Below are 16030 nucleotides of genomic sequence, written 5' to 3'. Positions count from 1 at the left end.
CCGCGCCGCTATTGGGCCCAGGCCATGGCGGAAATGAGAGCGCGGTGCCGATTGGTCCGGCCTTCCCTGCAATGCGTCAAACTGGGGCGAGCCACTGCGTGGTGGTGGTGGGGAAGCTTGAAGTGTGTGCCTGCGGGGAGCCGTGAGGTGTAAGGAGGCGAAGGGAGAAGCTGGGTGGCTGTTAGAGACGCAAATACATGACTTGGGTCCTTGGCCTTCTGTTTCATGGCCAGTGCCAGTCGTCTTGGTGGCCAGGGAGAGGTAAAGGGCTGGCGGAAGATGCAAAAGGACTATCTCGGCTCTCCCCTCTAACAGATGGAAGATGGTGCAATCCAAAATTCTGGGGTCTGGAAGCCCCGCCCCCATCTGGGCCCTACGAGGTGGCGGGGTCTTCAAGGTTCTGCTCTTCCGGTAGAGGTTCCACTTGTGGGGGCAGGTGTCTGCGCCCTGAGACGCACTCCACAGGTGTGCGGGACCCCTACCCCCGCTTCACGCTTGATCAGCTCAGAGTCTATGAAATTGGGGCGGTCACAGGACAGCTTCTGGGAACAGGGCACTCATTCATTCATTCATTCATTCAATAAGCATTAATGGGGCGCCTCCTGTATGCACGGACTTGTGTTGGGCTGCGCTGGGGAGACCGTACTTCCCAACCATTCTGGTATCTCCTAGACCCACTTGATTCTTGCACTTCTCGTTCCAAGGTTCCAGCTGTAGGAGGAAAAATAATGCGAAGGTTAGCTGAAAACTGTTGACTGGAGCTCAGAAACAACCTTCTTTTGTTTAGAATAGGAGCTGCCATTCCTTTATGTGCCCCGCCCCTCATCCCCCTATCATTGGCCGAGGAATGGGCAAGTGAGTCAAGCTGGGCCATTCCTTATGTCCCACCTGGCACAGAATGTAGGTTGAATCAATGAGAGTCCTTCCCTGGGTTTTTGGATCTGGAGTCTGGGGGCAAGAAGCCTTTTCATTATGGGGGTGCCTGGCTGGCTCAATCAGGAGAGCGTATGACTCTTGATCTTGGGGTTATGAGTTGAAGTCCCACGCTGGGTGTAGAAATTACTTAAAAATAAAATCTTTAAAAAAAAAAAAATTTTTCTTTATGGGTGGTGAGGCTTTGAAGGAATAGGTCCAGAGTGTCTGTGGCCATTTTCCCACTTCTGGAGGAGAGAATAAAACTGACACCAGGGAGAAGCAAGTAAGAGATGGAGTGAGAGTCCCTTTGGCATTTACTTCACTGGTTCCAGTACTCTCGAGGCCAGCTGCACACCATCATGCAGGACTTTGAGTACACGAACTATTAAAATTTTCCTCTTATCCCAAACTAGTTTGAGTTCAGTTTTTATCACTTGCACCCAAAGAATTCCTGATGGATATGAGCTGGGCTAAACTCTGTCTTGGTCATCAGCACTGGGCCATGAAACAGAAGGCCAAGGACCCCAGTCAACATTTGCTGAACAAATAAGCGAAACAAAGACATGCTCATGCTCTCTCCTCCTCTCTGTCTCTCTTTCTCTTGACTCTGAATTTCTACCAGGCAGATCTTAATTCCTGAATTACTTGGGGTTATGAAATAGCAAATATACTACAAGTAACGTCTTTCAGCACTTACTCTGTTCCACACACCATTCCAAGCACTTCGTGTGCATTAGCTCATTTAATTCTCAGCCTCTCTATGGATATGTTACTTCCATTTTTTTTCATTTGATGAAACTGTTGCATTGCCACTGGAGTTAGATGAGACCAGAGAGATATGAAGGCTTGACCAAGAACAGAATCAAGTCGCTTGCCCGTGGTCAAGGAGGTAGAGTTAGGATTTGAACCCAAGCAATTTGACTGAAAAGTCCACACTCCTAAACACCATTACACTACCAGTGAGAGAGACTGGATTTGTCTTCGACGATCCATTCTCCCTCTCTTCAAGAGTAATAGAAGTGTAGCTGGGCACATTGCCACCCCAAATAAAAACTACATTCCCCAGTCTTCCTTGCGTTTAGGCTCATCCTGTGAACAAAGGAGAGGAGCACTCTTTTACAGAGGAAGGGGGGCAGGTTGGCGAGGGGTTGTTACAAACCAAAGGTCCATTGGAGCAATCCGGGAGTTTGAAGTGTCGAGGCTGTTCATTGGCTGAGTTGTGACCGCTCTCATTGGCTGGGCTGTTGCTGGGCAGGAGAGAATCTTCCTCCCTGCTGCTGTTGTGAGGGAAGCTTCTGCCTGCTGGGAATGCAAAGTACTCTCTTCCTGTTGGGATCTGCAATTGGAATGGTAGAGAGTGGGAGCTCCCCCTTCTGGCCTCCCGACCTCATTTTATTTTATTGTACTTTATTTTTAAGATTTCATTTATTTATTTGACAGAGAGAGACACAGCGAGAGAGGGGACACAAGCAGGGGGAGTGGAAGAGGGACAAGCAGGCTTCCCACTGAGCAGGAAGCCTGATGCAGGGCTCTATCCCAGGACCCCGGGATCATGACCTGAGCCGAAGGCAGACGCTCAAGGACTGAGCCACCCAGGCGCCCCTCCCGACCTCATTTTAAATGAGGTTTCCTTTTATTGATTTTCACACTGAGTCCAGGGGACCCACACCACAATCTGGTGACCCTGTGATTTCTCTGAGCTCACCTGCCTGTGCTTTCCCCCTCACTCTCTCTGTTCCAGCCACACCGGCCTCTTTGCTGTTCCTTGAACACTTATGTCTGGCTTCTGCCTCAGGGCTTTTGTATTCGTTCCTCTTCTTGAGATGTTCTTCTCACAATAGCCACAGGGCTTCACTTTCCTTAGCATCACCCTTCCTTATTCAAATGACACATTCTCAGAGCTCCTGGCTGGCTCAGTCAGTACAGCATGTGACTCTTGATATCAGGATCTTGATTGTAACCCAACGCGGGGAGGGGGAAAAAAAAAAGAAAAATAAATAAAATTGTAACCCAATGCTCCCAATCCCCTTTACCTGGCTTTATGGCTTTTCATAGGAGTGACCACCTCCTCAACTATGAGATAATGTAATTCTTTTTATAGTTTGAATCTTCCACTGTCATTTAAGCTCCATGAGGTTCGATCTTCCTGTCTTTTGTGCTCACTGTGGTTATCTGCAGTGTCCAAACTAAAGCCAGGAATGTAGTACGTGCTCAATAAACATGTTTTGAATAAATAAAGAAAAACGAGGAGATGGAAACTCTCCTACACTGTTGGTGGGAGTATGTGTTGATAGAATCACTCTAGTGAGTGTATCAGTTAGATTGGACTAGGCTATAGTGCAGTAAGAACTGCAAAAATCTCAGTTAACACAATTAAAGTTTCTCACGCAGTCTACTGTGGCTCTCAGCTGCGTTGCAGGACAGCTGTCCTCCACGTGGTGACTTGCTAACCTGGGCTCTTTCATCTCTCCCCAAGGTCTCTACGCTGCCGCAGCTGGGGAAGAGGGAGATCAGAGAATCTCCTGGGGAGTTTTCATGGACTCAGTCTGGGAGTAACACCTCTCGATTCAGCTCACATGTCATTGTCCAGAACTAGCTACGTGGTCCCATGTCACTGTTGCGGGATGGGGAAGTATGTTTTCTCACGTGCTCCAGAAGAAGACACGGGAAGCAGAATTTGATGACCATACCATGGTCTTGGTAACAGAGAGCCATTTGGCAGTCTCTATAGGCAAGTCAAAGGTGCACATTTGCTAAAACCTAGCAATTCTACTCTTATATGTATCCCGATCAGTCACTTTCAAGCTTTTTTGAATGAGGTTCATAATAAGAACTAGTCTTTTTTTTTTTTAAGATGTAGGGGAAGGGGAATTTTTGTTTTTATTTATTTTTTTGAAGGTCTGATTTTTAAGTAATCGCTATACCCAACATGAGGCTCGAATTCACAACCCCAAGATCAAGAGTCCCATGCTCCTCCAACTGAGCCAGCCAGGCAACCCATTTTTCTTGATACTTATTTGACAAACACATAAAGCATTTCCGATGTGCCCAGGACTCTTCAAGTACTTTAGAGGTCTGTGTCCAATATGGTAGCCACTAGCCACACCTAGTCATTGATCTCTTGAAATGGGGCTACTGCTACATAATGAAAATATATTATCTTGAACATATTGGGTTAAATAAGATATATTATTACATTGACTTTCATGTATTTTGTTTTACTTTTTTAATGTGAGTCCTAGAATACCTAATACAACACATGTGGCTTGCATTATATTTCTATTGTCAGCACTGCTCTGAGGTAGGTACTATTATAATACATTTATAATCTCCGTCCCAAAGATGAAGAAACTGAGGCACAGAGAAGTTATTTGCTTAAGGTCATACAGCTAGGTAGTATGAACCAAACAGACTGGTTTCAGGTTCCATGCTCATAACTACTACATTATACTTCCAATCCACGGAAGGTTTTTGTCTAAGATAAGCATTTAAAATTACATTTCCCTCTAAGCACTGCTTTAGTTGCATCCCCCAAATTTTGGCATGTTGCATTTTAGTTTTATTGAGTTCAAGATGCTTCCTAATTTCCCTTGTGATTTCTTCTTTAGTCTCTAGATTATTTATTATTGTGTGTAATTTTCAAATATTTGGGGTTTTCCCATGTATCTTGTCATTGATTTCTAATTTAATTCCATGATGATCAGAGAATATACTTTTCAGTCCTTTGAACTTTATTGAGACTTGTTTTATGGGCCACCAATATATGGTATATATTGGTTAATATTCTATGGGCACTTGGAAAGAATGTGGTTGTTGTGTGGAATAGTCTATAAATGTCAATTATGTAAAATTGGGTGATAGTGTTGCTCAAGTCTTCTATGTCTTTACTGTTTTTTGCCTACTTATTCTAGCAACTACTGAGAAAGCAGTGTTAACACTTCCAACTGTAATTGTGAATTTGTCTGTTTTCCCGTCTAGACCTGTCAAATTTTGCTTCATGTATCTTGAAACCCTGTTATTTGGTACATCTACATTTATGATTGTTATGTCTTCCTGACAAATGATTTCATAAGTATGAAGTTATCATCTTTATTTTTGATATTATTCCTTGTTTTGAAGTCTAGTTGGTCTGATCTCAATATGAACACTCTAGGTTCCTATATTTTCTGTTTGCATGGTATATTTTTTTCTACCCTTTTACTTTTGATGTGACTCCATCTTTATATATAGAGTGTGTTTCTTGTGGACAGCATATAGTTGGGTCTTGCTTTTTTGTCCAGCCTGACAATCTCTGTATTTTGATCAGAGTGTTTAGTTCATTTATATTTAATGTGATTAATCATGGTTTGAAGTTTGCCATCTTGCTGTGCACTTTCTATTTGATCCATCTGCTATTTGTTTCTATTTTCTTGTCTTCTTTTGGGTTAACTGTGTATTTTTTAGTATCCCATTCTTTCCTCTGTATTTTTTTTTAAAGACTTTATTTATTTATTTGACAGAGAGTGACACAGTGAGAGAAGCAGGGGGAGAGTGAGAGGGAGAAGCAGGCTTCCCACTGAGCAGGGAGCCCGATGCAAGGTTCGATCCCAGGACCCTGGGATCATGACCTGAGCCAAAGGCAGACACTTAAGGACTGAGCCACCCAGGCACCCCTTTCCTCTGTATTTTTAAAAGCTTTGTATTTTAGGATAGTTTTGGATTACAGAAAGGTTGCAAAGAGTACAGAGAGTTCCCATATACCCCACACCCAGTTTCCCCTGTTATTGATTTTACATGAGTATGGTACATTTGTCACAAGTAATGAACCACTATTGATATATTATTATTAACCAAAATCTAGTTTTTGGTATTTATCTCATGTCCTTTTTCTGTTCCAGGATCACATCACTTTTACTCATCATGTCATTAGCCTCCTCTGGGCGTGGCAGTGTCTCAGATTTTCTTGGTTTCGATTACCTTGAGTTTTGAGGAGTACTGGTCAGGCCTTTTGTAGAACAGCCCTCTGTTGGTGTTTTCTGATGTTTCTCATGATGAGACTGGGATTACGGCCATTCTCATCACAGCATAAGAAGGGTGCATGATTTATCACTATTAATGAGCACCTGGCTGACATTGTTGTTCATCAGATTTCTCCCCTATAAAGTTACTGTTTCTCCCCTCCCTCCCCACACTGTACTCTTTGGAAGGAAGTCACTCTGCATAGTCTATACCTAAGAAGTAGAGAGTTATGCTCCATCTCCTTGAGAGGGTAATATCTACATACGTTTTTGGAACATATAGTCCACCCAAGAAATCTGTACATTCTCCCCTATTTGTTTACTTATTCAATCATTTTATTTTATCACTGTGGACTTGTGGATATTTATTTTATACTATGTCTTATAATACAATACTACATTATTTATTTTCTTGCTCAGATTGTTCCAGCTTTGACTACTGGGAGCTCTTTCAGTTGCCTTCTGTGTCCCTTTGGCATCCACTCATCAGTGTGTGTGTGTGTGTGTGTGTGTGTGTGTGTGTTGGCACATTTTTACTTTCTGGCACTATAAGATATCCCAGGATCACTTTGTACATTTCTTGCTGCAGTCCTAGAATCAGCCATTTCTCCAAGGAGCCTCCTTTTATTGGAGAATGTTAGAAACCAGATCTGGGCTCTGAGGTGCTCATTGCTACTGATGATTGTTTTTTGTTTTTTTTTTTAAGATTATATTTGTTTGACAGAGAGAGACACAGTGAGAGAGGGAACACAAGCAGCGGGAGTGGGAGAGGGAGAAGCAGGCTTCCTGCTGAGCAGGGAGCCCGATGCGGGGCTTGATCCCAGGACCCTGGGATCATGACCCGAGCCAAAGGCAGACGCTTAACGACTGAGCCACCCAGCCGCCCCTGATGATTGTTTTTCTAACTCTACCTCTTCACATTCTATTTTTGTGATTGCTCCATGTATCCCTAAATGGTCACAATTGGTCACCTATCTGTAATTTTTGTATCAGATTAAGTTTTTATTTTTATTTTTTTTAAATATTTTATTTATTGAGAGAGAGAGAATGAGAGACAGAGAGCATGAGAGGGAGGAGCGTCAGAGGGAGAAGCAGACTCCCTGCCGAGCAGGGAGCCCGATGCGGGACTTGATCCCAGGACTCCAGGATCATGACCTGAGCCGAAGGCAGTCGCTTAACCAACTGAGCCACCCAGGCGCCCCTAAGTTTTTATTTTTAAAAAAATATCTAATATAATAGAAGATCAGGAGGTAGGGTCAGCCCAGGACTGGGTCAGTAGCTCAATGATGTAACTAAGGACCCAGACTCTTTTTCTGCCTCTAGTCTGATATCCTCAATATTTCCTACTTTCAGGCTCTTTGCTTCATGGTGCAAGGTGGCTGCCATAGCTCCAGACATTACTTCCCAAGATAGTAACACAAGTCAGGATGAAAAGAAGTAGGGCTCTTCTGTTTTTGTTTGTTTGTTTGTTTTTATCAGAGAAAATAAACCTTGCTCCCAAATCCCTTCAAGTTTCACTGGCCCAAAATGGGTCACAGGATCACTCCTAAAACCAATCACTAGCAAACAGGAGCAAGGCTCAGACCAATCAGGGTTCAGTTTTTGGGACAAAGCTCACCTTCCTTGAGCATGCTGTTACTTAGTAACAGGACAAAACCAAGGCTGGTTTAGCAAGAGAGAGGGGTGTGTGGTGGGGGAAATTTCTGCTACGTGGAAAAGTCTAGATTTTTTTCTTTGAAAATTCTGGAGGAAAAAGAAGAGGAGAGTAAGTTGTCCATCACATGGAAAAACATTCTTAATCCCCTTCTCTTTACACATTTCTATTCTTTCTCCCAAGTTTTTCTCCCAAAGCAATTTCCTCAAACCTCACCTTTCTCTTATAATGACTTGTCATTTCCTGCAGCCGATCCAGCACTAGTGTTGCTCTGTGAGGTCATCCAGGGCTGGTGGCTTGGCCCTGCCATCCTCCACATGTGGCTTCCATGTCTGCATCCAAACAGCTCCTACAGCTGTTGCAACTTCCCCACTGGCAGAAAGGAGAAAATGAGAGGCTCCTGGGTGGCTCAGTCGGTTGAGCATCTGACTCTTGGTTTCTGCTCATGTCATGATCTCAGGGTCCTGGGATGGAGTTCCGCATCGGGCTCCCTGCTCAGTGCGGAGTCTGCTTGTCCCTTTCTCTCCCCCTCTGGTCCACCTCCCCCCCACCGCCACCTCCTGCTCGAGCTCTCTTTCTCTCACAAATAAATAATAAAATCTTAAAAAAAAAAAAAAAAAAGAAAAGAAAAGAGAAAATGAGGAAGAAGGGCACTTACTCTTGTCACTAGGAAGGTGCACTAGTTACAGTGAGTGATGTAAACTATTGTAACAAATAAGCTCCCAAATCTCACACAAGGCAAGTGTGTATATTTCATTCACACAATGTGTAATGTGTTACTTCCTTTTACGCAGATAGCCTTCAGGGACCCAGTTTCCTTTTCTCTTCTGGTTCTGTTTCCCCTGCACACTCAGAATTCTCTTCTGGATCCATTGTCCAGCCAGAACTTGGGGGAAGAAAGAACATCGAGGACCATGTGGGTGGATTGTCCTGGATGCAGAGCATGTGTTTTAATTGCAGTCCATGGGCCAGAACCCAGCTCCGTGGCCAGATATAACTGCGAGAGGCTGGGGAACATAACTAGCTGTTTACCCAAGAAGAGGAAATGAGATTCGATGAATGTCGAATATTCTTTGCCACAGCCAGAATGCTAAAATGAGGAGCTGAGAACTGATTAGATAAGGCACTATTATCCATATATATGTTTACATATAACATTTTCTGGGGGCGCCTGGGTGACTCAGTCGGTGAAGCGTCTACCTTCAGCTCAGGTCATGATCCCAGGGTCCTGCGATCGAGCCCCACATCAGGCTGCCTGCTCAGTGGGGCGCCTGCTTCTCCCTCTTCCTCTCCCTCTCCCTCTGTGCTCTCCCCCACCCCTCTCTCTCTCAAATAAATAAATAAATAAAATCTTAAAAGATTTTTTTCTGAATCCTTTGAGAATAAGTTGGCGACCTCATGGCCACTTTGCCTCTAGATACTTAAATGTGAATTTCCTAAGAACAAAGACCTATCGAATCACAGTACAATGATCAAAATCAGAAAATTCAACACTGATACGATGATCTAAGCTACAGGCCTCTTCAAAGCTTGCCAATTGTGCCAACACTGTCCTTTATAGGAAAAGAAACATTTTCCTTCTTCCTTCCTTCCTTCCTTCCTTCCTTCCTTCCTTCCTTCCTTCCTTCCTTCCTTCCTTCCTTCCTCCCTTCCTCCCTCCTTCTCCCTCTCTCCCTCTCTTTCTCCCTCTATTTTTCTTTCTTTCTTTCTTTCTTTCTTTCTTTCTCTCTCTCCCTCTCTCTCTCTTTCTTTTTCTTTCTTTCTCCCTCTATTTCTTTCTTTCTTTCTTTCTTTCTTTCTTTCTTTCTTTCTTTCTTTCTTTCTCTCTCTCTCTTTCCCTTCCTTCCTTTCTTTCTTTCTTTCTCTCTCTCTCTTTCCCTTCCTTCCTTCCTTTCTTTCTTTCTTTCTTTTTCTTTCTTTCCTTTCTTTCTTTCTTTCTTTCTTTTCTTTCCTTCCTTCCTTCCTTCCTTCCTTCCTTCCTTCCTTCCTTCCTTCCTTCCTTCCTTCCTTCCTTCCTTCCTTCCTTCCTTCCTTCCTTCCTTTCTTTCTTTCTTTCTTTCTTTCTTTCTTTCTTTCTTTCTTTCTTTCTTTCTTTCTTTCTTTTCTCCAACCAGAATCACCTATTCCATTTAACTGCCACATTGCTTTAGTTTCGAGCAGTTCCTCAGTTTTTGTGTTTTATGAAATTGACAGTTTTGAAAATGTTATGTCAGTTACTTTGTAGCATGTCCATCAATTGGGGTTTGCCTGATGTTTTCTCATGGCCAGATTCAGCTGATACTTTTTTTTTTTTTTTTAAGAAATATCCTCGAAATAACTCTGTGTCCTCAATGCATCTTATCAGTTTGTTCTGTTACTGGTGATGGTGACGTTTCTCACTGTGAAGTTAGTCTTTTTCCTTTTGGAATTAACAAGGAATCTGTGGGGAGATGCTCCAACACTGTGTACCTATCAGTTCTCACCAAACCTTCATCTACTGACTTCAGAGGACTTCATTTTTGCACAGACTGCTGCTCTAGAACCAGCCAGTCTAAACCACAGGATCCTCAGATGTGCAGAGCTCTTCAGAGTCAGGGCTCTCGTTAGTGCCTTTCTGTCTTTATGTAAATCGTAACCCTCATCATATCTTTTTCACCCAGAAATGTAGGACAACCTAATCTCAATCCCTTTAGGACCCTCTCTTCCCAAGCACAAGAGGAAGGGACTATGTCCAGTGAAGGTATCTCCAGGGTTCCCCATGCAGGTCTGTGACCCTTAGGCTGCCGTGCACAAGACCGTTTGCACGGATTTCCGCTACCTGCTATTCCTTTCTAGAAAGGGTGTCACAGGGACGCCTGCGTGGCTCAGTTGGATAAACGTCTGCCTTCGGCTCAGGTCATGATCCCAGGGTCCTGGGATCGAGCCCCGCATCGGGCTCCCTGCTCAGCGGGAAGCCTGCTTCTCCCTCTCCCACTCCCCCTGCTTGTGTTCCCTCTCTCGCTGTGTCTCTCTCTGTCAAGTAAATAAATAAAATCTTAAAAAAAAAAATAGAAAGGATGTCAGAGGCACCAGCTCTCTCAGCAATCGGCTTTGTACTCGGTGAGCTCACTGTGTGTTCTGCCTTGGGGCATGTGTTGTTCTGGGTTATACTGATGTGGTTTATTCCATTCACATTGTGCCAGTCCCAGCTTGTGGGCAGTTCTGATGGGGACAGGGACTGTGAGCCTGGGTGACCCAGTTGTAGCAGCTGTGAGCCCACAGGGGCAGGGAGTGGCTCTGGCACTGATGGAAATAGATGCCGGCCACAGCGGGCCTGAGGCACCTGCCAGCCACACCGATTCTGGGTCTTGTTCCCGATCCTGCTCTGGTCCATACACCTGGTTCTGCAGGCTTCACCTGACTCCCCTCCCTCTCCACTGGATATTCTTTTGATTCCCATTTTGCAGATGAGGAAACTGAGGTTACGATGGACCAAGGATACACAGATGGTGACAAAGCTGGGATTTTGGATGCTGGCCGGTTTGGCCTTGAAGGCCGAGACCTTGGGCTTGGTGCTATTCTGCCTCCAGAATTACCCACTGAGTTATCCAGAGGTCTTTGGTAAGTCACCCAATAAAAGGCAGGTCCAACCTAGGGATCCTTAAATACCCTCCCCCAAAGAGATACCCTCTCCCCAAATGACACTTTCTGTCCCCAAAACAATTCTTAGATTCTTTTTTTAAAAAAAGATTTTATTGGGGCTCCTGGGTGGCTTAGTCGTTAAGCGTCTGCCTTTGGCTCAGGTCATGATCCCAGAGTCCTGGGATCGAGCCCCGCATTGGGCTCCCTGCTCAGCGGGAAGCCTGCTTCTCCCTCTCCCACTCCCCCTGCTTGTGTTCCCTGTCTCACTGTATCTCTGTCAAACAAATAAATAAAATCTAAAAAATAAAAAATAAAAAGGGGCGCCTGGGTGGCTCAGTCGTTACGCGTCTGCCTTCGGCTCAGGTCATGATCCCAGGCGCCTGGGATGGAGCCCCACATTCGGGCTCCCTGCTTGGTGGGAAGTCTGCTTCTCCTTCTCCCACTCCCCCTGCTTGTGTTCCTGCTCTGTCTCTCTCACTGTCAAATAAACAAATAAAATCTTTTAAAAATAAATTAATTAAATAAAATAAATAAAAAAGATTTTATTTATTTATTTGAGAAAGAAAGAACATGAGCAGAGGGGGAGGAGCAGAGGGAGAGGGACAAGCAGATTCTGCACTGAGCCTGACGCAGGGCTCAATCCCATAACTCTGAGATCATGACCTGAGCCGAAATCAAGAATCGGACGGACGCTTAACCAATTGAGTCACCCAGGCGCCCCCGATTCTTAGATTCTTGTACTCCTAGAGCTCCAAGGCCATGGCTACGCAGGCGATTCAGCCTCCCATATTCCTCCCAGAATGGGTAAGGAGAGACTGAGGGGGACCTTTCACTCTAACCAATGCTGCTTTTATTTATTTTTTAAGTTTTTATTGACTTTTTTTTTTAAGATTTTACTTTTAAGTAATCCCTACACCTAACATGGGACTCGAACTCATGACCCCAATATCAAGAGTCACACGCTCCACCTACTGAGCCAGCCAGGCGCCCCTATGCAGCGCTGCCTTTAAAAGTATGGCCGATTTTATTTTCCAAAGGTGGCCACAGCAATGTGGCTCATCCCACATCCTCTGCTAGAGCCTTGCAACTCCTGCATTAAGAGGTGGGGTCTGTGTCCCCTTCCCTGGAACCTGCATGGACCTTGGGGGCCGCCTTGAGGAGCAACTTAGAAGTGAAGCCGTGTGATTCTAGAGCTCGCCCCTAAAAGCACCACGAGCTTCTGCCTTGTTCTCTTGGCATCTAGCTGCCATGCTGTGAGGAAGGTCCAGGAGCCAGAGGGAAGGGCCCCTCGTGGATAGGAGGTGAAGCCCCAAAGCCCTCAGGTCCAGCCCAGCGCCCAGAAGACAGCTAGCATGAGCACGCGACCTTGAGAGCAGAGTCTGATGCTCTCCGGCTGACACCACGCGGAGCAGAGAACTGTCCCTGCCTTCTCCAAGTTGCCAATTTGTGAGCGAAATGAATAATGGTTGTTGTAAGCCACCAGGTTCTGGGGGTGATTTGTAATGCAGTGACAGATAACTGGAAGAAAGCCCCAAAGCAGCTAAATCAGAAAATTGCACAGCCCTAGCCTGGGCCCAGAAAGCATTTCTGCACTGAGTCAGGGCCAACCTCACATCCAAATCCTGCCTCTCTTCCTAAACAGTGTTTTGCAGAAGAGTAGAGACTTGGGAGCCAGGCAGAGTTCATAACCCTGGTCCCAGTACTTCTCAGTCATGAGACCTTCAGCAATGGAATGGTCCTCTCTGACCCTCTGGCTCCTCCTCTGTGAAATCGGCACACTGATAATAATTCTCCCTAAATTTGTCAGGAGGATTTAGTGAGATTATACTTCTAAAGTGCTTGGCCAAGAACATAGCACGAGGCAAGAGCTCAGTAACTATGAACCAGGATTTACCATGACTATTATATATAGTTGAGAGCCTCTTGCTGACAAACCCAGTCGGTACCAGATAGTCTCTCTTGAGATTAGAAGCCTCTGGGTCCCACCACACTTGGTTTATGCTAAAGTTCTCTGCCTAGAGTCCGAGAGACCTGGGTTTAAATAACTCATGGCTCCTCCAGTTTCTGGCTGTGTGACCTTGGGCAAGAGACTTAACCTCTCTGTGTTTGGAGTCCTCATCTGCAGGAAGGGGAGAGGTCAGAATTCCCTCCTTAAGGGGTTGCAGTGAGGATGGCGTAGAGGACAAAGCACAGTGCCCTGCATACAGTAAATGTCGTAGTGTGTACTGGGGGCGGGAGGGAGTATTCCCCCACTCTCTGCAGAATCCCCAGGGATCTCTGTCCCCCCTGCGCTCTACCGCAGGTGGGTGGTGGTGGTGAGCTGCCCAGAGACCAAGGGAGGGAAGGGGTGTTTTCGGAGAGCCAGCCTTGTTGTTCTCCCATCTCCCACCAGTGGGCGCTCTGGTGAAGTTAAGAGCGCAGCTTACCGCACCTTTTGTGCAGATCTGTGCTCAGGAACCAGGGCTTCGGTTTATTTCAATGACACGGGACTCAATGTCTTCGTTAAAAATAAGAAATCGAGCAGAATCACAGGCTTTTATTTCCATTATGTTTGTGGGAGAAGTGTGCAACGATCCTCTTCTGACTGAGAGCAAGGGGAAAAAACAAAAACAAAACCCAAACCCTGCAAGCATTTATTCCTTTTAATAATAGAAAGATGATGTTATCACCATGGCAACAAATGATCAAAGAAGACAACCAATCAGAATTACGGGCTTCTGCGGGAGGTTATTTTTCTCAAGAGATAGCAACAATTTCTAGGAGACTCTCACAAGACTCTCTTGTTCAAAATAGTCCTTTCAAGGACAGTCTTAAATGAACAGACCAGGTTGGTGCCAGGGACTCAAGCCTCGGGATGGCACAGGGAGACAAGATACCCATTCCTGGGAATGTCCTCCGTTTGTAACCTAGGAGGCAGCCTTTTTTTTTTTTTTTTTTTTTAGATGGGCTTGATTATGCAAAATAGTATGTCTGTGTGTAGCTGTAGAGAAGAGAGAACCTCTTCACCTCTTTTTTACATTTTAAAGATGATTTTTGTTAAAAAGACCTTTTAGTCACTGTGTAACACTCCCTTTGTTAACAATTGCCAGTCTTGCATTTTAAAGAGCTCGGTCTCAATTTCCTTGTTAGCATCACAGGCAAAAAGGTAGGCCAGGGGAGCTCAATTTTACTGGTAGCCTTTTGAGCATTTTCTTTCAACCGCGTATAGACATCCATGCAGTCGTTCCTCACTGTCCTCACCGCTCCTTAGAAGAGCTGCGCTCAGCGTGGCCATGGGCAGAGGTGCCAGATAATGTGAGATGCCATGAAACGTGGTCCTGAAGCCACACTGCTTGGATGGGAATCCCAGGCTGTGTGACGTCTGGCAAGTTACTTCACTGCTCTGTGCCTCAGTTTGCTCGTCTGTGAAGTGGGCATAAAAATCGTACCTCTTTGTGAGGATTTTAGAATGTGTTTGCAGATTCTTTATAATCCTTGTGTAAGGAGGCAGATTCTAATATCCCCAGGCTCTTGAATATGGGCTGGCCCTACTGACTTGCTTGTCACGAATAGAACGCAGCGGAGGAAGGGCACCTGGGTGGCTCAGTCGATTAAGTGTCTGCCTTCAGCTCAGGTTGTGATGCTGGGGTCCTGGGATCAAGCCCCGCTTTGGGCTCTCTGATCAGCAGGGAGTTTGCTTCTCCCTCTCCCTCTGCCCCCCATACTTGTGTGTGTGTGCATGCGCGCGCATGCACTCTTTCTCTCTCTCTTCCTCCCTCTCCTTTAAATAAAATCTTAAAAAAAAAAAAAGAATGCAGTGGAGGGAATTGCAGACTGACTTCTATTTCTGAGGTTAGGTTAGAATAGGTGACACAGCCATGCCTGGGTATCTCTCTCTCTCTCTCTCTCTCTCTCGGGACTTGTGCCTTGGGAACCCTAAGCCACCATGCTGGAGAGACCTCATGGGGACAGAAGAGAGACCAGGGAGCCACTGGCACAAGACAGGTGGATGAAGAAAGCTTGAAGGCAGTCCCAGCCTCAGCCACCACCTGACCGCAGCCTCATGAGAGACCCTGAGCCGGAGCTGCCGTGATGAACTGCTTCTGAATTCCTGCCCACAGTCCCCGAGAAATATAATAAATGCTTGCTGCTGTTATTCTGAACCACGAAGTCTTGGGCTTATTTATACCCCAGCAAGAGATCGCTGACACACGACTCAGGATACATCAGCTGTCTGGCCCATAGAAAATGGCACACCAAAAAGTAAAGAATGATCATTACTATCACTTTCTACCTGATTAAGTGTTACGGATTGAAGGTTTGTGCCCCACCTCCCACCCCGCCCAAATTCATATGTTGAAGCCCTAACTCCCAACGTGATGGTATTTGGAGGTGGGGCCTTGGGAGGTAATTCGGTTTAGATGCGGTCCTGAGAGCAGGGACCCCCAGATGGGATTGGTGTCCTTATAAGAAGAGAGACACCAGGGTTTTTTTTCTCTCTCTCTCTCTGCTATATGAGCACACTGTGAGAAGGCGGCCATCTACAAACCAGGAAGAGGGACCTCACCAGGAACCGAATCTGTTAGCGCCTTGATCTTGGACTTCCCAGCCTCCAGAACAGTGAGAAAATAAATGTCTGTTATCTCAGCCCCCCAGCCTGTGGTATTTTGTTAATGAAGCCTGAGCAGACTAAGACACAGGGTCCCCTTCTTCCGTCCACAGGCTCAGCAGCAACTCTACCACCATCCCTTATGCACCCCTGAACAAGGTCATGTTCCAGATCAGCCTGAGTGGGCAGGGTTGAAAAAAATGTTCTGTGTTCCTAGAATTCTTCCTCGGTTGTGGAAGTCAGAACAATCACCCTTCCTCTTGCTCCCTTTCTAGC

Source organism: Mirounga angustirostris, unplaced genomic scaffold (genome assembly GCF_029215605.1).
Source record: "Mirounga angustirostris isolate CCGP_5_RB_7025 unplaced genomic scaffold, mMirAng1.0.hap1 SCAF_16, whole genome shotgun sequence".
Classification (NCBI taxonomy): domain Eukaryota; kingdom Metazoa; phylum Chordata; class Mammalia; order Carnivora; family Phocidae; genus Mirounga; species Mirounga angustirostris.
The sequence above is the reverse complement of the archived record's forward strand: the minus strand, read 5'-3'. Positions refer to the sequence as shown.